Here is a 22961-nt window from a genome sequence, read left to right as displayed (position 1 = left end):
GATAGTCATGCTCACGCTGTGTGAGCGTGTCTACCAGCCAGGTAGTACACAACTACACAGTAGAGAGGAGAGGGGTGGGGGTGGAGCTGGAGCAGGATGGAATCCCTAGGGCCAGACTCGCCCGTGCACCCCACCGGGACCGTGTACAGGATGGGCAGCACCCTGGGATCTTCGTGTGCACAGATCAGCCCCGTTCCCTGCCAGACGGTTCCCCCCCCAGCCAGACCTGCTTCCCACCAGCTGTTCCCCCCTTGCCAGCACCTCTCCTCCCAACCCCTTCCCAGCCAGCCCTGCTTCCCCCCTGGTCGGCTCTGCTCCCCGCAACTCCCTCCCGGTCAGCGCTGCTTCCCACCAGCCGGTCCCTGCTCTGATCTCCCCCGGTCAGCCCTGCTCCCCACGACTCCCTCCTGGTCATCCCTGCTCCCCTCCTGGCCAGTCCTTCTGCCCCCCCCCCCCCCATTCTGAGATCATGTGTGTCTGGTATTTTTTTGAAGCCCATCTGGTAACCCTACTCTTCCTACCTTTACTCTGCCCTCACTCACCCCCATTGCACCCCTTCCTCAAAACCTCCTACACCAAGTGGCATGACCAGGTGATTACCAGAGGGCCTAATGCAGGGTGACAGCAGAGGTCTGCTTCCCCGCCCCCCCGCAGCACTCACCGCTGTAGCATGCATCGCGAGAAGCAGAGCGACCCAGCGGCCTGCTCCGCTCTGCCATCCATCTCCCAGTTGGGTCACTCTGCTTCACCGTGACTGTGGGAAGTGGAGCAACTCAGCTCCTTGTCACTCAGGGGAGTTAGCAGGCTTGGGTTGGGCTGCTCAGCTTCCTGCCTCCATGGTGAAATGTAGTGACCCAGCTGGGAGATGGCAGAACAAGGAGTAGACTGCTGTCCTGCTCCGCATCCACGACTCTCACCACCACAGTGAGTGTGGGGGAACCTCAACCTCTGCTGCTTGCTCTAGCCCCCCTGATGAGGTAGGAGCCATAGGACAATTTGGGCAGCCTCTCAAAGCACCACTCAAAGCACCAACCACCCAGAAACGGACCTATGGATGGGACGGCTCTGCAGTTAGTTTTCTTTCTTTCTTTCTTTCTTTCTTTCTTTCTTTCTTTCTTTCTTTCTTTCTTTCTTTCTTTCTTTCTTTCTTTCTTTCTTTCTTTCTTTCTTTCTTTCTTTCTTTCTTTCTTTCTTTCTTTCTTTCTTTCTTTCTTTCTTTCTTTCTTTCTTTCTTTCTTTCTTTCTTTCAGAACTTGTTTACAGTCTGGCTCTATATACTGACTACCAATGTGCAAAGGAGAAACATATAACAGCACACCAGAGCAGAGTTTTCGAAGTAGCCCTGGGCCACCCAGGAAGGGGTGGGGCCTAAACAGGAAGGGGCAGGGCCTAAATGGGAAGTGGTGGGGCTACCCCACCCCCCAGACCATGATTGGTCTGAGGGTGAGGGAGCCCCTTAGCCCCCCATCCCACTAAGCACCCATGCTATGGGAGAGGCTTGGCACGCTCCCCCATCTGCAGGCCAGTCAGGGCCTGAGGGCAGAAGAATGCGGGAAGCGTCTTCCTGCCCTGTGAGGAGCATGTTGCACTTTGAATTGCCTCGGGCTCCTTGCAAGGCTGGGGCAGGGCAGGAGGAAACTTTACGCAGCTCCCCTATCCCCAGGCCCTGATTTACCTTGGGTGGGGGAGCAGCAAGTCCTCCGCAGGCTGGATCCACCCGCTTGGCAGGCCAGATCTGGCCCACAGAGGACCTTTTGCCCACCCCTGCACTAGATGCTTATTGTCCATCTGCAGACAGCCTCATATTCCTGTCCTTTCCTTTCTTTATACGTGCTTATAGTTTATGGAAGTTTCAAATGAAAAGATAGCACAGCCTTCACTGAACAGCCTTCGCTGTATACAGCAGGGAACTGATGGGCAGGATCTCCGGCAAGGCTAATATGAAGGGGAAGAGGACTCCTGGAGATTTGGCCTTATTTTTTAAAAAACCTTTTAAAGAAGCACAGGAACAAAATGTACAACAATAGCAAATATGCAAACCACCAGCTTACCTTAAGAGAGAAATCTTTGGTGAGCTTAAACACAAAAAGGAAGCTTACAAGAATGGCTGCTATATGAAGAAAGATTAAAAAGACTGGGGCTTTGTCTACACTGTAGAGCTTTTTCAAAACACTGGGGCTGTGTCTACACTGGGCCACTTATTCCGGAAAATCAGCCGCTTTTCCGGAATAAGCTGCGAGCTGTCTACACTGGCCCTTGAATTTCCGGAAAAGCAACGACGCTCTACTCTACAAAATCAGCCGCTATTCCGGAAAAACTATTCTGCTCCCGCTCAGTCATAAGTCCTTATTCCGGAACACTGTTCCGGAAAAGGGCCAGTGTAGACAGCCCAGTAGTCTTTTCCGGAAAAAACCCCCGATCGTGAAAATGGCGATCGGGGCTCTTTTCTGGAAAAGCGCGTCTACATTGGCCACAGACTCTTTTCTGGAAAAAGGGCTTTTCCGGAAAAGCAGCCTGCCAATGTAGATGCTTCTTTTCCAGAAAAACTGAAAACGGAATAGCAGTTCCGGAAATTCATGCCAGTGTAGACACAGCCTGGAGGTATCCCGAAAAAGCTTTCCTGCATCCAAGGAACGCATCCGCTTTTTCGAAACAGTTTCTGAAAAAGCAGACTCATTCTTTCAGCATCCCAGTGTTCCTCATTGTATGAGGAAGAAGGGATATTCCAAAAGAGGAGGTTTTTCCAAAATTTGGCCCCGTGTAGCTTCCGGGAAAAAAAGCGGAAAAAGACACGCAAATTGCAAACCTCAATTTGCGTATCTTTTTCTGACTTTTCTTTGTAGTCTAGACATAGCCTGGGACTTTTCAGCTTAGAAAAGAGGAGACTAAGGGGGGCATGGCAGAGGTCTATGAAATCATGACTGGTGAGGAGAAAGTGAATAAGGAAAAGTTATTTATTTGTTCCTATAACATAAAAACTAGGGTCACCACATGAAATTAATAAATAACAGGTTTAAAAGAAACAAAAGGATGCTTTCTACACACATTGTACCATTAAACTTTGGAACTCCTTGCCAGAGGATGTTGTGAAGGCCAGGACATTAACAGGGTTCAATAAAGAGCTAGATAAATTCATGGAGGACATGCCCATCAATGGCTATTAGCCAGGATGGGTAGGAATGTTGTCCCTAGCCTCTCATTGTCAGAAGCTGTAAATGGGTGACAGGGATGGGATCACTATTCAGCACTGGTGAGGCCACATCTGGAATATTGCATCCAGTTTTGGGCCCATCACTACAGGAAGGATGTGGATGCATTGGAGAGGATTCAGCAGAAGACAACAAAAATGATTAGGGGGCTGAAGCACATGGCCTATGAGGAGAGGCTGAGGGATTTGGGCTCATTTAGTTTACGGAAGAGAAGAGTGAAGGGTGATTTGATAGCAGCCTTCAACTTCCTGCAGGGGTGGTTCCAAAGAGGATGGAGAGAGGCTGTTCTCAGTAGTGAGGGACGGCAGAACAAGGAGCAATGGTCTCAAGTTGCAGTGGGGGAGGTCTAGGTTGGAAGCACTGGGACAGGTTCCCCAGGGAGGTGGTAGGATCTCCATCCTGAGAAGTTTGGGATGATCTAGTTAGGGTTGGTCCTGCTTTTGGCAGTGGGTTGGACTCAATAACCTCATGAGGTCCCTTCCAAACCTCACCCTCTATGCTTCTATGATTCTAGCACTTAAAGCTAAAGTGGCTCAGCCCAGAAGAACCAGAGAAAACAAATGCAAATTATAAGTGTGGACTAAACCATTCTGCAACTTAACAACTCTGTATCATTCCACAACCTAGAAAACTAGCAGTAGATCTAAACAAGCCTCAGGCATTGCACTTACAATTGCAAATCATGACCTTAGAGGAATGACAGTTTATCAAAACTGTTCTTTCCAGCTGCCTACTATTCATCTGAAAGCCAATGAGGCTACGCTGATGTACACCATCTAGGGTTACCAAATGGTTTCAACAAAAATACCAAACCCATCCCCCCTCAAAAACAAACAACCCCCCCCCCAAAAAAAAAACAGGGAAAAAATTGGGAGAGACCAAAAAAAAAAAAAGACCCCAACAGTTACTAAGCACAATAAATAAATAAATAAATAAATAAATAAAACAGCATTAAAACAGTATGGCCCCTTTAATTGCATTCAGAGTCAGAATAGGCCAAGGATAGGAAAAGGGGACATTGAGCACTAAGACCCAGGAGAGGCATTGCTTCCTCTTGCTCTGATCTTGAGGTTTTTTGCTGACAGCCATCTTGGGTTTTTGGTTGATCAGCAAGAAGGGAGCTTCCCTGCGAAACCAGGTAAGCAGGAGGGCACGGGGCCAGGGCCCAAGCCAGAGGAGGCCAGGGGCTGGGTCCGGCTGCCAAGTGTGTAGGGTTGCCAGGTGTCCAGTATTTTCGCCTCCTGGCTGGGAAAAAAACAAAACATACCCGGACATTCCAGGTGTCTGGTATTTTCTGAATTTTTTTACCAGACAGGAGGCAAAAATACCGGACTGTCAGGGTCAATACCGGACACCTGGCAACCCTAACACTAGCTGAGGATCTGGTTCTTGATATCTCAGCATGCACTGAAGTCGCCATTGTTAGTTTTTAGCTTTAGTTAAATAGCTATTGACACATAGTGAAATGCTTATGTAGCTCATGTACCTATAATAAGAAGCTATCTCTTTAAAAGACCCCTAGGGTGGGGGAGGCAGGAATGAGTTGAGGCTGGGTCATCCTTGCTGGGTGGATTTAGTGCTCCCTCACCCAGAAGCTTCTGGAACTGGGTGTGGTACTTTAGGGTCTGCTCCAGCTGGGTCTGTCTCTGGGGCAGTTGCTTTGCTAAGGCCTCTTGCCCTGGGTGAGCTGGGAGAGGCTGCTGGCTCTTGCTCTGCAGCACTTTGCAGCTGGTCGTGAAGATGTTAATCTTCTCCCAGGGCACTTGGGCATGTTAATTGTAGCAAGGGGAAGCTGGGATGGAAAAATTAACTTCTTCTGTGTTAACTGTTTGCTTGGAACGCTGCCGGATTGTTCTAGTTACTTTCTCAGTCCCTGGGATTCTTCAGCTCCTCTGTAAATGTAGCAATAGGGAAAGAGTCATTACTGTTTCGTTATTCTCAGTTTTTGTATTTTCTTGTAACAGGTTTTTTTTTTAAGTCTGTTCCCTTGTGACTTAACTGACTGGTTAATCACTGAGCTGCCTGCCTAGCAGTGATCCCCACAGGGGAAGAGTCTGCCTCAGTTGCAACTGGGATTCCTAGTGGAGAGATGGTTCAGACTCAGCATATGGAGCAGATTTGATGACCAAAGACACAAATTGAGACTTTGGTGAACTAAATCTGAGCTTTTGGGATCTCTCAATTTCTTCTTACTGTGTTTTATGTGGATTGACCTGTTAGGGTTGACAGATGGTTTCAGCAAAAATACCGGACACACTTGACATTATAGGCAGTCCCCGGGTTACATGGATCCGACTGACATTGGATCCCTACTTACAAACGGGGTGAGGCAACCCCGCACTAGCTGCTTCCCCCCAACAGACCAGGGAGACGCGAAGCTAGCGCCCCCCCCCCCCCCCAGCAGACCAGGGATACACGGAGCGGCTTTTCTCAGCAGACACCTCAGCTTGAGAATAAAGGATTGAGGGAAGTGAGGTGTGGGAGAATAAAATTGAGCTCTGGAGAAATGTTTGGCTAGAGTTTCCCCTACAATATGTACCAGTTCTGACTTGCATACAAATTCAACTTAAGAACAACCTACAGTCCCTATCTTGCATGTAACCCGGGGACTGCCTGTACATCACAATCTACATTACATCTTATTTAGAAAATACCAGACATTTATATTTTCTCAATTTCTTTCCCAAACAGAAAGTTTAAATACTGGACTGTGACACCTGGCAACCCTATGAACTGTTCAGATTTTTACTTTCAGTTTTCTTTTTATTAATGTTTGCTGTTACTGTGAAGACAGTGTCTGTGGGTTATAAAATAGTTATGTTGTATAATTAGATTATTATTTCTTTAACATAAGATTTTATAAAATTATTAAATTAAACTTATTTAGTTAGTTTCTTTTTGGGACTTGAATGTAGGGAGGCTGACACTGTGCAATCCTTGCTGAAATTCCTTAAGAGGCTAAACTCTGGGTCTCCTGCTATTTCCTATGGGAGTGAGGTATTTTTCCTTTCAGACACTGGAGAAGAGCAGTGAAGTCTAGCCCACCCAAGGATACACTTACTGAGAAGAAAATTACAATTTTAGAATGATCAAATTTTGCAAAATATCAGATATGGGTGATAAACATTCCTCTAATGAAGGAGCAATATTGTAACCTGAAAGTGTGGCGTTAGGAATCTACATGATCATTCTGGCTGAACTATGAACTCCATTTCTTTAATTTCTGGGGTTTCTAATAGGCTTCCATGGTTATGGTTGGGCATGATAATTTAACCATTTAGTCTATTACTAAGGGGCAAAATAATTCACATTCAACTTAACATTATGGGAGAAATGAGCCAAAGTAGTTTCATTTTTATTTGTTTCACAATGAATTGTTTTCTCTCCACTAGATTCAAGGTCAATATCCTTGTCTCATTAGTGTGTCCTGCTGTTGTCACAAATTTCAAGGGCCCATCATAGTTTCAGCAGTTAGATTCAGGGGCGGATATAGGACAGGGCGAACGGGGCGGCCGCCCCGGGCCTCGTGCTGCAAAAAGCCCCGCACATGTGCTGTGGCGCCACCGCGCATGCGCATGGCGTCACTGTGCATGCGCCGTGGCAAAGGGGGCGCCCTGCAAAATTATGCCACCCTGGGCCCCGCAAAACTGTCATCTGCCCCGGTTAGATTTATACATCCTACTGGGATTCTCTCTTACACTCACAGCCCTGGGCGAATGCAGTCTCAGGACAGGATCAATATCCTTCCTGATTTGATTAAATTCAGTTGTGCAGTACTTGGAAGTTAATAGAAATTTCCCTGTTACTCATGCTTTGTTAAATGATATATCCATTGTTTCATTTACCGCATGCTGGGTAATGACACAAAAGGACTCCTCCATGTTTGTAAAATAAAATAGACTTTTTATTAAGAGAGCAATTTACAGAGATGTTGCAACTGCAGCTAGCATTCTAACCCATGTGCATACAGAGTGGCTTCTCGGTGCCTTCTCTAAACTCTCTCTTTTGCAATCTCTGCTCTCTGTACCAAATTCCAAGCATCTACCTCACAGTAGATTCAGTGCATGGCTAGGATAGCCATTAGTGATTTTCAGTGATGGACAAGAAATCCATCTTGGTGTCCAGCTCATAGTGCCCATTTTTCCTACTGAAAGATATCTGTGTTCCTCTGTGTCACCTTCCTCTGTCTCTCTATGCATTTTTGGTAGGAGCCGAGAAATGAAAGACTCCCATTCCCACAGGCTACGTCTACACTGGCATGATTTTCCGGAAATGCTTTTAACGGAAAAGTTTTCCGTTAAAAGCATTTTCGGAAAAGAGCGTCTAGATTGGCAGGACGCTTTTCTGCAAAAGCGTCCGTGGCCAATCTAGACGCGCTTTTCCGCAAAAAAGTCCCAATGGCCATTTTCGCGATCGGGGCTTTTTTGCGGAAAAGAAATCTCTGCTGTCTACACTGGCCCTTTTGCGCAAAAGTCTTTCGGAAAAAGACTTTTGCCCGAATGGGAGCAGCATTGTATTTCCGCAAGAAGCACTGATTTTTTACAGTAAGAAGTCAGTGCTTTTGCGGACATTCAAGTGGCCAGTGTAGACAGCTGGCAAGTTTTTCTGAAAAAGCTGCTGATTTTCCGGAAAAACTGGCCAATCTAGACACAGCCACAGTATTTCTGCAGGGATAGATGAAGAAATCAAGTCAGTCTCACAGTTTATAAAACAAACTCCCTAAATGTCCCAGAGTCTGTTTTATAAATTCTGTCATGAGATATAGTTCCTGTCTGATTTGTAGATGAATCACTCTCTCATTTCTAATGACTGACCATTTGAACAATCACACCCAGAACCATACCTCTGTCTGTCTGTCTCTCCCTCTGCATGCTGAGTTGTAACTTAGATTTCTCAGAACCTTGCCAAAAATGGCTGAAGTGACCTATGCAGATCTGAAGTTTGTGAGCCTGGAGCCCCAGGAAGCCAAAGTGAAAGGTAACGGAGTGAAGTAGATCCTTTCACAATGAGCTTGTTTGCCTAGAATGCAGCCCTCAGTGTTGTCCCACTCTGTATGACACTGGTGGAATCTCTAAGAAAATGGCATTCAGCTTCAGGACCAGAAATCCATTGACAAAATAGAGGCCGAGGAGCTAAACTGCTAAGAACCTGAAAGGGCTTTGTAACACTGAGTCCCCATGATGGTGTGGAAATATATTTTTGAATATGAATATGCATAACTTGAATATTCTTTATGCAAAATAGGTCAAGTAACCCATTGTTCAAGAGCCTGTGATCTCCAGAATGTGTATATTATGTTTGAGTACACGTATAATTCTTGCATGTGAATTAGAAATATGAAGCGTAAACCTGTTTATTAATCTAGAATTTGTAGTGAGAGGCTTTAGTGGCTTTGTTTTGTAAGTGGTTTTGTTTTGCCTGTAAGCACAAACTGGAGTTGCTCCTACAAAAAGACATGTGACCATGACACCTTTTGAGCTGGAATCTATCTTGAATCTAGTATTTTTCCATGGGCATGAGGAGAGAAAACAAAGGGTTCGTATCGGAAAGGGGGGGAGGGATTCTGTTTTAAGGAATGGGAAGCTATCAACATGGTCTTTAGCTGGTCTTTGAAATGGCCTCCCCACCTTAAGAGGATACACATGAAGAAACCTGAAAACAAAGAACTCTAAGGATACAAGGAGCTAATAAACAGAGACTAGAAAAAGATCAGTTCTGACTTGTGAAGAATTGCATCTGAGATAAGAATTAGGGTGAGGAATATGTTTTGTGGCAACTTTAGTGTATTGGGCTTAATGGGCATGTTTTGTTCATTTTGGCTTAGTATCTTACTTTGATTTGCTTATTTTCACTTGTAATCTCTTAAAACTTATTTTTATCTACTATATATTTGAGAGAGTTTGTCTTTTCAAGAGCTCCTAACCAGTAGGAGCTAGTTCCACCAAATGTGGTAGGCAGCTTCCTCTTATCATAACTTACAGCAAGATCAGGGTTTGGTTGTGCCAGGACCATGGGCTGTACAGCTGTGTTTGGACCATGGGCTGTACAGCTGTGCCTCTCATAAACCAAACAGAAAAGAGACAGAATCACCAGCAGGTAAAAGGGCTGACTGGGAGCGTACCCTTTCCCCCCCTTTCCAGGACTGCCCCAGGCCAAAACCACCCAAGCTCCCTTTAGGAGAGGTCCAGTGGTCCCCCCATTCATACAGGAACACTGCTGGCTGTTCCCCTTCATCACAGAGACAGGGGAGAATGCACCATTTCCTGTGTTCCTCAGTCAGGCTGGGATGTCCAAAGGGCAGACGAACTTGGACCTGCCTCAGCCAGGGCCGGCTCGAGCCATTCCTGTTCCCCGGGCAGCAGGTGCGTGACTTATGTGCAGCTCTGCCCCTGAGTGCACGGAGCATGCGCAGCCCCGCCCCCCCAGCGCGCTGTGCACCTTACAGTTGCAATCGGGTGTGCAGCGCCTGATTGCAGCTATAAGGGGCGCCGCATGGCCCCCGGCCCCGGGCCATTGGTGCCTGATGGTATCTCTAAGGGGTGCTGTGCGGCCGGGTGCGCGGTGTCTCTTAGAGCTGCCATCAGGCGCCCCCCATAGGTTGGCACCCTCGGCAGCTGCCCAGCTAGCCCCCCCCCTTAAACTGGCCCTGGCCTCAGCCAGCGGGATATGCACCCCTTGCCTAGCTATGCCCGCTGGAGCTGCATCAGCCATGAACAGGCACCTCTTACCCAGCTGCTGCAGTAAAAGAGGGCTGGGGCTGTCCTCTCTCCCCAGGGCAGCCTCCATAGTGAACCCCGCAGCCCCACCCCAGAGCAATGATGGACATGAAGCAGGAGCCTTTTCCTTTTATTTTCCAGGAAACGAAAATAAATTGAGTTAACGACCAGGTAAATCTTCTAGTACTGAATAAAAATATTTTTGTTTATTAGCAAACCCAGTGCAAATTATTGTTACCTGGGAGGAGCCACAGCTGTGCATCTCTATACGGAGCCCTCCCAGAGCTGGTACTTCTGTGCTATGGGGCTATTCCCCAGCTCTGTGCCTTTGCTGTACTGCCATTGAGTACTTTCGAAAGAAAGTTGAAAGAACAGAGGGGTTTTTCTGACGATGGTAAACCTCATTCTACGAGGAAGAAGCCTTTCTCCAAAAAAGCTTTTTCAGAAAAATGCGTATGTGGACATGGAAGATGGAGTTATTTCAAAAGAATAGTGATAGAGATGCAGCCGTGTTAGTCTGGTCTAGCTGAAACAAAAAACAGGACTATGTAGCACTTTAAAGACTAGCAAGATGGTTTATTAGGTGATGAGCTTTCGTGGGCCAGACCCACTTCCTCAGATCAATATGTGGAAGAAAATCGGCACAACCAAATATACCAAAGAGATACAATCAAAAAAATGAACACGTGAAATTGAGTTGATTTGTCAGTTTCACATGCGTTTATTTTTTTGATTGTATCACTTTGGTATTTATGATTGTGCCGATTTTCTTCCACATATTGGTCTGAGGAAGTGGGTCTGGCCCACGAAAGCTCATCATCTAATAAACCATCTTGTTAGTCTTTAAAGTGCTACATAGTCCTGTCTTTTATTTCAAAAGAGAAATAACACAGGTGCCCTGGTGGCCAGTCCACCCAGTCTAATCACAACCTAAATGCGACATAGCATCCAATCAATGTGAAAAAGCAGATCACTTTTTCATTGCACTTTTGCTGTGTAGATGCTCTCTTTCGAAATTAGCTTTTCCAGCCGACATACAGCTGATCGGCACAGCGTGGCAGCCATTTTAATTTAAACGAAGCGGCGATTATTTAAATTGCCGCTTCATTTCCCTATGCCGAGTAAACAAATCCTGTTAGTCCGGCAAACACAAAAACAAACCAAAACACCCCACCCATGGCAAAAACAAACCCCAAACGAGTCCCACAATACAAACTCCCCTTACAAACTCCCACTCAAACTCCCCTGTTTACAGCTCTGTTTGCTGGCTCCTATGCCTCAGGAGCTGCCTGCTGTGAACCATTATGTAACCCTTCTGCAAGTCAGAGTTGGCATTAACAAGGGCTTGGTTCAGGGTTGAGGGATTCCTTTCCAACGATACCACACAAAACCAGCTTGGCCCATAACTAGTGACCTGAGCTCATTACAACCACCCCAGGACACCTCTGAGAGGCAATACTTCCCCTCTACGGAGCACAGCATCTTAGTGTAGCAAAAACTTAGTAACTAGGCATTAATATGGGAAAACACTGCAAATAGGGTTTGTCAACACAAACAGTGAACAAAATCCCACCCCCAAATATGTGGGGCAGTGTTCTTTCTCCCTCAGGTGTTTAAAAACCAAATGTCTCCTTCTTATGACCAATTCTTCTTTGCACTCCACTCTCAGCTGAGTCACTGCAGACCCAGAATTCAGAGCTGCATCTGCAGACCTCACCTCCCATCTGTGTAAAGCACTCGCTCACTGCCCCTCTCCGGCAGACAGCCCACTAGTTGATTGCCACACCTCTCTGCAGGGCTCTGCTCTGGCCCTACTGGCCACTAACTGTGCCTCTCCACCAGGCGCCCTGCTGGCCACTCACCAGGATGTCTTCAGGGCAGGGGCAGATGACTGTTTTGCGGGGCCCAGGGCAGCATAATCTTGCGGGGCCCCCCTTTGCCACGGCGCATGCGTGGTGACGCAGTGCGCATGCACGGTGGCGCCACGGCGCATGCGCGGGGCTCTTTGCAGCACGGGGCCCGGGGCGGCTGCCCCGCTCGCCCTGCCGTATATCTGCCCCTGCTTCAGGGCCCACCAATTTATGCAGCTCCGTGATTTCAACTGCCAGTAGAGGAGCCCAGTGGTGGTGCTCGCTGAGAAGTCTCTTGCATCAGAGATACTGTCACAAAATAGGTGCATCACTTAGATCTATGGATCAGCAATTCCAACTCTGCAGTGTGTAATAACTCACTAAGGGTGTGTCTAGAGTACACGGGTTTTTGAAAAAAGTGGCCTTTTTTTTAAAAAAAAAAACACCTTCCCCTTTGTCTAGACTGTCACTGCATTCTTTCAAAATTAAATCGAAAGAACAGTTTTGTTGACCATGGTAAACACCATGGAAAAACACCTTTTTTTGAAAGTGCTCTTTCGAAAAAAGGCGTTCTTGAATGCAAACAGGGCTTTTTCGAAACAGAGCATCCAGACTGCCTGGGTACTCTCTTTTGAAAAAGTGGCTCACTTTTTCAAAAGAAGTGGTTGCAGTCTAGACGCTCTCTTTCGAAAGAGGCTTGTAGTCTAGACGTAGCCTAAGTTGAGTCAAGTTACCTCTTTTATTACACAGAAAAGGGAGGAAGGATCAAATGGCGCATAAGGCACGTAAGCAGAGCCCACACCACCAGATGCCCACACATACCTATCCCCATCCTCAGTTCACTGGGTTTTGGAAGCCATGTCCCCTCCTGGCCATGTTGTTTAGTTGAGAGTGAATGCCTCCATTGGGGATGCCAGGTACTGTTTTGCTATCCTCGATTCACACATCAAGGATAACAATTTTTTATTCCTCCTGCCCCAATAATAACAGGACTGGGGATCCAACACCAGCTAAAAGTGATCATTTGGGCAAGCAGTCCCATCCTGCTGAACACATGGGCGGAGGGACGGGGTACTCATGAAAATTAGATCGGCTCCTGAAGTCCTTTTTCATAGCTCACCACTAGATTTCAGTGGAGAGCTCCCTCAGACTTCTAAGCAGCAATCCCAAAAGAAGAACCAGGTTCCCTCAACATTTTCTGAGCTCAGCAAATAGTAGTACTTTTTTCTTAAATAATAATTTTAATTATAATTCCTGTATTTGTGTGTATGACAAAATTGGATCTCCCAAAGTACAACAGAGAGACTGTTCTCAGTATTGCATTGCCAGCTCAACCAGAAGTAGGAATTTTCCAGACTTATTTGGTTCAAAGGAGTCTGCACAAGGGTCAGATTGAACAATTCACTGTTTTGATTGCTCCTTTCTGATTTCAGTATTGAACCAGTGTCTGAGTTTGGTTCAAGGAGAAATCAGCTCACAGAATGGTATAGCAGAAATGAGTAAACACTGTCACTAAGCAAAGGGGGTTCTTCGTAAGGAATAATGGGTCTGACTCTCTCCTGCTTTACACCATGTGCCATAATTCTGTCCTGGGCAAAAAGTGCACAAAGTGGGTAGGAAATGCCACCAAACAGAATGGCAGCACACGTGTAAATGGCTTCATAATATGAAAGCCTGGTGAGAATCAGGCCTAACCTTTTGAACAAGAATTAAAAACCACAGAGCTAAATTTTTTGAATATTGGCAAGACAATGGAATAGAATTATTTTCATCTTGGTATAGGAAGTGGGGAAAGTGCACACCAGCCAAGGGGGCATGTAACTCCCCCATGACTGTGCCCTGCCTCAGCCCTAAGCCCCTTGTGTTCTTCCCCTAACTCCATCTCAGGTTATGGGGGCAAGGGGAGTATGGCAGCCAGAGAAGCTGCTGGCAGTTCTGCTGCTGTCTCTGCTCTGCCCTGGCCAGTGGGGAAAGGAGCAGAGGCTTCAATCTTCCACCCCTACTCCGCAGCTCTGTGGGGCTTCTGCTGTGCAGAGGGAGCTGGAAAAGAGGCAGCCCTATGAAGGGGCTCTCAGGGTGGCACAGTGTTTTCTGTTGCACCGTTCCAGGTACAAATAGCTGCTATGGCATAACAGATCTTGCCAGCTACTTTCTATCTGGTACAATGTACCAAGCCATGCCTACTGTCACCTCTGGTCAGTGTCCACTGCCAGGTCAGAACTTGACCTTTTTAATTTAAGAAGCAGTGTGGACAGCTGGGGAAGACACAGGTTCAATTCTCAGAGTGATCTGGAATGAAAAACTCGCCCATGAATTAGGTACAGCAGGGAATTCAACTTCAGTCTCTTATATCAGGTGGTTGCCCTGACTACTAGCAATACAGCCTTCAGAAAACATTCCTATCAAAAACTTGGTGTCACATTACTGGAATTTGAGGGAAGCAGCCAGATTATGGCTGCACCCATAGGTGGGGGTGCTGGCCCCAAAAATGATATAAAAGGGGGCCATGTGGGGTGTTGAATGGGAGCTTACTGTTTGCTAATCCTGTGTACGCTATTTATGTGAGTGTATAGTGTCTGTGTGTATAGGTAAGAACCTGTGTGGAAGCTGAATATTTCTCTGAATGTGGTTGAGCATTGGGCAGAGCCTGGCCTATGGACATGCTAATTAGCGAGGCCCTATGGGACAATGGCACTCAATGGGCCAAGGACACACCTAAAGCATGAGGGCGGAGACCTAAGAGCTGCCAGGAGAGAGAGGCTGAGGGCCAGGTGACCGGCTTCAGACAAGAAGAGGCCAGGAAGGAGTATAAAGAGGCCATGTGGGGGACTCCATTTGGTTCTCAGCTCAGCACTTCATCCCAGAGGCAGCATTGCAGGGATCGAAGAGCCGGAAAGACCTATGAACCCATCCTGATGCTAGGATGTGCAACAAGAACTTTTAAACCAGCAGCTGTAACATCTCTGCTAGAGCCTGCATCGAGGACTGGGAAATTCGGTGCATGTAACGTACTATTCTTTAACAACCTTACTCTCATGCTTTTCTTTCTTGTGATAATAAACCTTTAGATATAGATTCTAAAGGATTGGCCCAGCGTGATTTGTGGGTAAGACCCAGAGGGTAAATTGACCAGGGATCTGTGGCTGGTTTATTGGAACCGGACAGAACTTGTTCGGGGTAGGTAGGATTGGGTGCTAGGACCCCCCACCTGTGTATGAGGCCCGGGGCCATCTGAGGCACGGATATTGCTGGGGTATCAGAGGGGTTTTGCTCGTGAGGCTTCAGGCAGGCAGCTGAAGCGCTCTGTGGGACTGGTTTGTGGCCTGTTTGGAGAGGTCACCAGTCTGGGGGCTGTAAGGAGCCCCGGATTTGAGCAATTCGCCCTGAGCGGACGCCCTCAGCTGTGCCCAGACACGGCCCGGTCTGTCACACTTGGTATAAAATTTTACTTTTCCCCAAAAATATTTCAGCTTTGATAAAGCAGCATATTTCAACAAAACTTCCTTTAACTCTGGTGTTCCTACCAGCTCAAAGAAATGAACACACATGTGCACGCACACTCTAAATAGAAAACTCCCACTGTGGGCCTCTGCTTTGAGTATTTGCAGCCTGACCTGCCCAAAGACTCAGGAGCAGCCTTCTGCCGTACCCTTCTACAGCCGTGAGTGCAAGGCGAAGGGGGAAGGCAGGCAGAGGATAATTCTACCTTCTCTGGGGAAGAGGTGGTGTTTTGTAACAAAACCATTGTGCTGATGGATGTACTGACTTAGCCGAGACATAAAATGAAGTCTTTTTTCTTATGTGAATTCAAGGTTTCATCAAATAGAGGCATTAGCCCCGGTGGAGCTGATCACATTCCAAATTCATAGAGCTGCTGAAGGTCTTCAGTTTTGTTTTATAAATGCTCAGCCAAGTTATGAATGATTTGGGAGTCTCACCTGCAGCCTTTATTATAGATTGCCTGTTCCTGATGTATAATACGATTTGTGGAGTGTTTTAGTAATCTCTCAGAGAGAAATCTCTAGATGATGATATTAATATGGTGATACAGTATTTTATTTTCAAGGGCATAGATGCAGCCCCTGTCCTGAGAACTGGCTACAGCATAGAGAGAACTGTTACTTCTTTTCTACCAAATGGAAAACTTAGCAAGAAAGCAAAGCTCTTTGCTCTTCCAGATTTCTTAAACTAGAGAGTAAGGAAGAGCTGGTAATGAATCATTTTTCTGCTTTATTTTGAGGGTATTTTTAAATTCTAATGTTCAGTACCAAGGAGAAGAAATCCAGGGGATGGTACTCAGATGCTTGGCAGGTCTACCCAAGAAAGAAAAGTTATTATAAGATATGCAATTTGAATTATGTTAGTAGCATAACTCAAGTCAACATAACTTAGTTCTATTTACCACAGGGATTACGCTGTGCTGCTTCACCAGGAGACTCTCTTGTCAACCCCCCTTACTCTTCTAGTTCCAGTGGAGCACTGCTGTTAATGTCTGAGCAATCCGCAGTTGATGTAGCAGATCCGCACTAGACCTGCTAAATTGACCCTGTTGGATTGATTGCATCAGTCCTTGTCTGTGAGGGTATGTCTACACTACCCCGCTAGTTCGAACTAGCGGGGTAATGTATGCATACCGCACTTGCTAATGAAGCGGGATTTGAATTTCCCGGGCTTCATTAGCATAAGCGGGGAGCCGCCATTTTTAAATCCCCGCTGCTTCGAACCCCGTGTAGCGCGGCTACACGGGGCTCGAACTAGGTAGTTCGGACTAGGGTCCTATTCCGAACTACCGGTACTCCTCGTGAAACGAGGTGTACCGGTAGTTCGGAATAGGCACCCTAGTCCGAACTACCTAGTTCGAGCCCCGTGTAGCCGCGCTACACGGGGTTCGAAGCAGCGGGGATTTAAAAATGGCGGCTCCCCGCTTATGCTAATGAAGCCCGGGAAATTCAAATCCCGGGCTTCATTAGCAAGTGCGGTATGCATACATTACCCCGCTAGTTCGAACTAGCGGGGTAGTGTAGACATACCCTGATAGAGATAAGTTCTCAGGTATATGAGAACATAAGGTCAGATCCTTTTCTGATGTATATCAGTATAGTTCCACTGACCAGAGGATTATCTGCTATGTATTTGAGAGACTTGTCTGTCCATCCACCTGTGAGTATGTTAATTCAAGAACTCTTTCTGAATGGTAAGAGCTAGAACAATCAAATATGGTATGTAACTTCCTCTTCTCCTAACTTAAAGTGAGGTCAGGGTTTGGTTGTGCCAGGACACTGGGATGTGCCTAGAATGTGATTGTTTCTCATAAAATGGAAAGGGAGGGGTCTGCCTGCAGGGACAATTATACCACAGGGGGGCAACAAAGGACCAGAGAAAGGGATTAGGACAGCTATAACCCCATTGGGGCAGCAGGGGGTAGGGGTGGAGAATGGGACAGCTATTTATTATATATTTCAGAGACTTTGTGTGTGTCTGTCTCTCTGTCTGTCTGTCTGTCCCAGGTGGGGGACAAGCACCCTTTCCCCAGCTGTGCCTGCTACAGCTGCACCAGCCATCCAGCGGCACTTCTCACCTGGCCCCAAGCTGCTGTGGTAACAGAGAGCTGGGGCAGTCCTCTCTCCCCAGGGCAGCCTGATACTGAACCCCTCACCCCCAGTCTTACCGTAGAGCAATGAAGAACAAAAATTATTTCAGTTAAGGATCCAAGCAATGCTGAGTAAATCCTCTAGTGCTTATATATACATGATCTGGACCATAGGACTTGTCCTGCCGAATAAGACCTGGCTGGAACAGTTTACACTTGGCTGGCTTTCCATCTCTTGCCTTATTGAATTAGAACAGTGGTCACCAACATTCTTCAACCCAAGATCACTTTTTGAATTTACGTGCAACCCAAAATCTGCCCCAAGACAATGATGTAGAATAAACTGTCTGTTTTTAATTCATGCTATAGAACTCTTAAATCACGTATGTATAATTATACGTTTTGTCCTTTGTTCACCAAATCTCAGTGAGATGCCTGTGACTGAACATTATCTGCCAGTGCCACTGTTCCACACTCCAGCTGGGCTGGAGCAAAGAGGGGCAGCCGCCCGCCCCAGCTGGCCACGGCGTTCAGCCCACCGAGGCTGCCTCAGCAGAACAACCCAAATTGCCACCAGCACTCTCCTGTTCGATGCGTGCTGCTCTGCAAATGAGGGCAGACCTAAAATGTATTGTGCGCAGGTGCACAGTGCAGAGGGAACCGAAGGTCGACTCTTGGATGGCGATCTGTGGGTTGGTGATCATTGAATTAGAAAATTAGTCAGTCTAACCTGTTATCCTGGCTCCTGATCTCACAGCTCAAAACACCCAGATCATCTCGTTTTCCGATCCCTCCAGTGCCAGATGAAATAGAATGTAATACATGAAAGCAAACCTGACTGGAATAGCAAAGATGTTCATTGTCCCATTGGTGGTCAGTTTGAACCCTGAAGCATGTGATTTGATGACTTTTATTTAGGCCAGCCTGACACAGTACCACACAGCTCATCTCAAGGAATAAGGCCTGTCATGGCCCTGCTGCCTGTTGTATGCAGATGTTGAAGGAAAGACTCTTGAAGGCCCAATCTGTGATCCCGGGCAGTGCCGAAGCCAGAGTTATTGAGGCATTAGGCACCTTACCTTTGCTGGCCTGTGGAATAGAACTAAATGCTGGGACGGGAAACCCCAAAGCAGATTTTCTTGCAGAACAAGCCTCTGTTATAAATACTTCAAGCCACTAAGTTTCCCTTCTGTGCCTCCATCCCTTTGTCTGAGTCACTGCGGCTTTGCAGTTTTCACTGTCTGGGAAGCGGTATGATTCAGAGCCTTTTTTATGTTTCCACACAGGGTTTCATAATAAGATCAGCACAGTGTTATAGTTCCTATTCTTTCTGGATTGCCTTATTCTGCAAGGGAGCTGATGAGCCCTGTTTTTGGGAAGATGGCACAGCTTTCTCCACTGCCCTGTAAGTCTCTGCCTGGCTAGAAACGCTTCCATTTCAAGGTATGAATCAGGAAGAAGTAATTGCTAATTATGGGCTCACTCACTTAACCTCCTAGTCATCCACCACTCACATGGCCCACCAGGTACAGACAGAGACTGCACTTGATTGCTGACTTACCTTTCATGCCCTTCCCTGTAAAGTTCAAGGGGGTGCCACTGGTTGGGTTTATCTAAGGTTGATTATTAATTTTTACCTCATGAAACTGGCTGTAGCTGGTTGTAAACTCTGATTTTCCATTTCAGGTTTCGTATCCCAGAAGCCAGTTCCAGCTTTACCCGATCTGTTTGTCAATTCAAGGTGCAAATGCCATTGCTGCAGAGTGTGGGTCATACAAGTTCTGCATTTGTGAGAAAGTGGCTAATCTGGTATAGAGCGCCTGACAGACTAACAGGAGCATGAACTCTCCAGAGAAAGACACACCCTGAAGTGCTGCTATATGGAGTCATCTTTGCTCCTGGGCATTGAGACAGAAAAACCATGTCAGCTGTCTGAGCTGACTTGTCAAGGTTAATTGTAGAGATCACCAAAGCTGTCCCTGGTCGTCTTCTGGCACACACTAGCCAGTCTTAGATTCACCCTTAAGCCTCCCTCCGGCAACTCCTTTTCATGTCTTCTTCACTCAGCCATACTGGCACCCTCTTGCTTCTCACTGAGCCCAAGCCTAGTCTCAACGCTTACCCTTTGCTCATGGCTGTTGGGAGGAGGAGGGACAGCCCAGAGTAAACACATTACAAAATCTGATTTTAAAAAAACAACAGGGACAGATGTAAGATATAATATAGGTAAAGAACCTGAAGCACAAAAGGTGAGAAGATCCCCCAGTGCTCCCTGCACTATACCACAGGGTGCATTTTTAAGAGGCTTGATTTGCATCTTCCCATCCGGCCGCCTTTTTAAAATCCCCTTTAGTTCGAACTAACTGCCCACGGCTACACGCGGCAGTCTAAAGTTAATCCAAACTAAGTCCTTAGTTAGAATTAACTGTTACACCTTGTGGTGTAGCTGTAGGTAATCAAGAAGTATGACTTTATTTTGCACAAACAGACTCTTATATAATAAATAATCTCTATTAGAGGATAATGTAAATTCAGTATTTCATGATCTAACTTGCTTCGTCTCAAGGGTGTGTCTTGACTATAGGTTTTTTTAAAAAAAAGTGGCCTTTTTTCAAAAAATCTTCCTCTGAGTCTAGACTGCCGCTGCATTCTTTCAAAATTAAATCAAAAGAATGTGGCAGTTTTTTGTGCTCTTTTGAAAAAGGGTGTTCTTGAATGCAAACAGGGTTTTTTTTTTGAAAGAGAGCATCCAGACTGCCTGGGTGCTCCCTTTTGAAAAAGCAGCTCGCTTTTTCGAAAGAAGTGGTTGCAGTCTAGATGCTCTCTTTCGAAAAAGCATAGTTTGCATTACATAGCACCTTTTTTCGAAAGAGCACTTTCAAAAAAGGCATTATTCCTCGTAAAACAACGTTTTCTGCGGTCGAAAAAATTGCCGTGTTCTCTCAATTTACTTTCAAAAGAGTGCGGCAGCAGTCTAGACGCAGAGGAAGTTTTTTCAAAAAAAGGTCACTTTTTTCGAAAAAACCGTGTAGTTGAGACACGCCCTTGAAAGGAAGCAAGTTAGATCATGAAATACTGAGTTTACATTATCCTTCAATAGAGATTATTTATTATATAAGAGTCTGTTTGTGCAAAATAAAGTCATACTTCTTGATGACCTACAGATACCAAATTTTGCATTAGCAATCCTTCCACTTAAATTAGCTGAATGCACTACTTTTTACACCAGTATTTGATGGGTGAAAGATGTAAATCAGTATTTTTCTAAAGGTGAACTGCAGCCAATGGGAGCAAAATTGGTAAGTAAACAAACCAGAGCGATCCAATAGCAGCTTTGTCAAAGTGGGTCCACAGGTCACTTTGAGAAATACTGGTTTAAATAATTATTTTTATTTTTCATCAGGAAAAAGTCATGACTATTATGGTTAGAGTTCATAAAAATATTTGCTAAGAAAATAAAAATTGAGTCACCTATTCAACTGTCATTTTAGTGCAAAGAAATTTTTTACTGTTATAAATTACAAAATAATCCAAATTAGTTATGGAAAGAGTAGTGGAAGCTTTACGAGTTCATGATTTCATTTTACTACTCAATAAAATGAATAATGTTTGAAGTTGAAATCCTACAGATTTAAAATTGTTTGTGTTGACTGGGTGTTAGCTCCTGAAACCACCAGTATTTCTGCCACCCAAGCACTCTCCTCTTGCAATGCCATCCTGATTTTTCCTTTTAAGTTTATAATACAGGTTGTACCTCCAAAACCCAGCACTCTGGTCTGGCAACATCCATCATATGGCAGGGCCATGGATGCTCCTGTATCAGAGAACCCAGAAGCCTAAGGGCCAGCCAGCTGGGGCAACAGGGTTGGCAGCCTGGCAGGGGGCAGTGTGAGACTGGGGCCAGAGCCCTGCAGTAGCCTCCAGCAGCCCATGGCAGTGTGGGGCCATACCAGAGTGCCCCAGCAGTACAGATTGGCACTGGGCTGGAGCTCCATGTTAGCCCCCAGTAGCTCAGGGCTGAGGTCAGAGCCCTGCTGCAGCATGGGACCCGCCAGAGTCCTCTGGCAGCTTCTTGGAGTGCAGGGCAGGCTAGAGCCCCACCGTAGTTCCCTGAGTATGGGGCTAGGGCACTGTGGTAGCCCCGAGTAGCATGGGCAGCACAAGGCTGGATCCCCAAAGCAGCTCATTTGAGTGCGGGGCTGGAGCTGGATCTGGAGCCCTGGGGCTATCCCGGTGTGAAAGCATGGCAGGAGCTGAAGCCTCTGCTGCTCTGACAGCCGGGAGCAGCTGGGCAAGCCGCCTAGCCAGGTTGAGTGGGAGGAGATGAGGCAGGGTGCCTGCTGGGCAGGAGATCTCCACTGGTCCTGCAAATTCTCTCATTCGGGACTGTTCATATCCCAACGGTGCAAGACCAAGCAGATCCAACCTGTAGGTGCACCTCAATCCTCAGGTCCCCTTAAATTGCTCCCTTGAGATATCCAGAATGACAGGGTCCAGAGTGACCTAGACAAATTGGAGGATTGGGTCAAACAAATCTGCTGAGCTTCAACAAGGACAAGTGCAGAGATGGATGAATCCCAAGCACGTTACAGGCTGTCTAAGTAGCAGAAAAGGACCTGGGGATTACAGTGGATGAGAAGCTGAATATGAGTCAACAGTGTGCCCTTGTAGCCAAGAAGGCTAATGGCATATTAGGGTGCATTAGGAGGAGCATTGCCAGCAGATCCAGAGAAGTTGTTATTCCCCTTTATTTGGCATTGGTGAGGCCACATCTGGAGTATTGTGTCCAGTTCTGGGTCCCCCACCATAGAAAACTATGCAGCACTATGAAGATGGTTTATTAGGTGATGAGCTTTCGTGGGCCAGACCCACTTCCTCAGATCATAGTCCTGTTTTTTGTTTCAGCTAGACCAGACTAACCCGGCTACATATCTATTACTATTCCACTATAGAAAGGATGTGGACGCATTGGAGAGGGTCCAGTGGAGGGCAATCAAAATGCTGAGGGGGCTGGAGCACATGACCTATGAGGAGAGGCTGAGGGATTTGGGCTTCTTAGTCTGTGTGTGGGGGGGGCAGGGGGCAGGATTTGATAGCAGCCTATAACTCATAGACTTTAAGGTCAGAAGGGACCATTATGATCATCTAGTCTGACCCCCTGCACAGTGCAGGCCACAAAATCTCACTCACCCCTCCTAGAATAATCCTCTCACCTATATCTCAGATATTGAAGCCTTCAAATACTTTGAAGACCCCAAGATGCAGAGAATCCTCTAGCTGTGATCTGTACCCCATGCTACAGAGGAAGGCGAAAAACCTCCAGGGTCTCTGCCAATCTACCCTGGAGGAAAATTCCCTCATCAGCCAGACACCCAGAAAGTTCTCTGTAGTAACTCCTATCATCCTATCATCCCTCCCTGAAGGGAGGTTCCAAAGAGGGTGGAGAGAGGCTGTTCACAGTAGTGATGGATGGCAGAACAAGGAGCAATGGTCTCAAGTTACAGTGGGAGAGGTCTAGGGTGGATATTAGGAAAATCTATTTCCCTAGGAGGGTGGTGAAGCACTGGAATGGGTTCCCTAGGGAGGTGGTGAAATC

At 46.5% G+C, this 22961-nt stretch overlaps 1 pseudogene across 1 annotated transcript; it reads left to right on the top strand.

The window, feature by feature from the left end:
- Positions 1–8119: 8119 nt before the first annotated feature.
- Positions 8120–19856, top strand: LOC142819001 (oxidized low-density lipoprotein receptor 1-like; annotated as a pseudogene). Its single transcript, XR_016348413.1, has 4 exons — positions 8120–8186; positions 15842–15984; positions 18652–18770; positions 19052–19856. The product of XR_016348413.1 is annotated as an oxidized low-density lipoprotein receptor 1-like (transcript).
- The last annotated feature ends 3105 nt before the right edge of the window (positions 19857–22961 follow it).

The sequence above is a fragment of the Pelodiscus sinensis genome, chromosome 1, assembly GCF_052426305.1.
Source record: "Pelodiscus sinensis isolate ZL-2025 chromosome 1, ASM5242630v1, whole genome shotgun sequence".
Classification (NCBI taxonomy): Eukaryota; Metazoa; Chordata; order Testudines; family Trionychidae; genus Pelodiscus; species Pelodiscus sinensis.
This window is presented reverse-complemented; position numbering and strand designations above follow the sequence as displayed.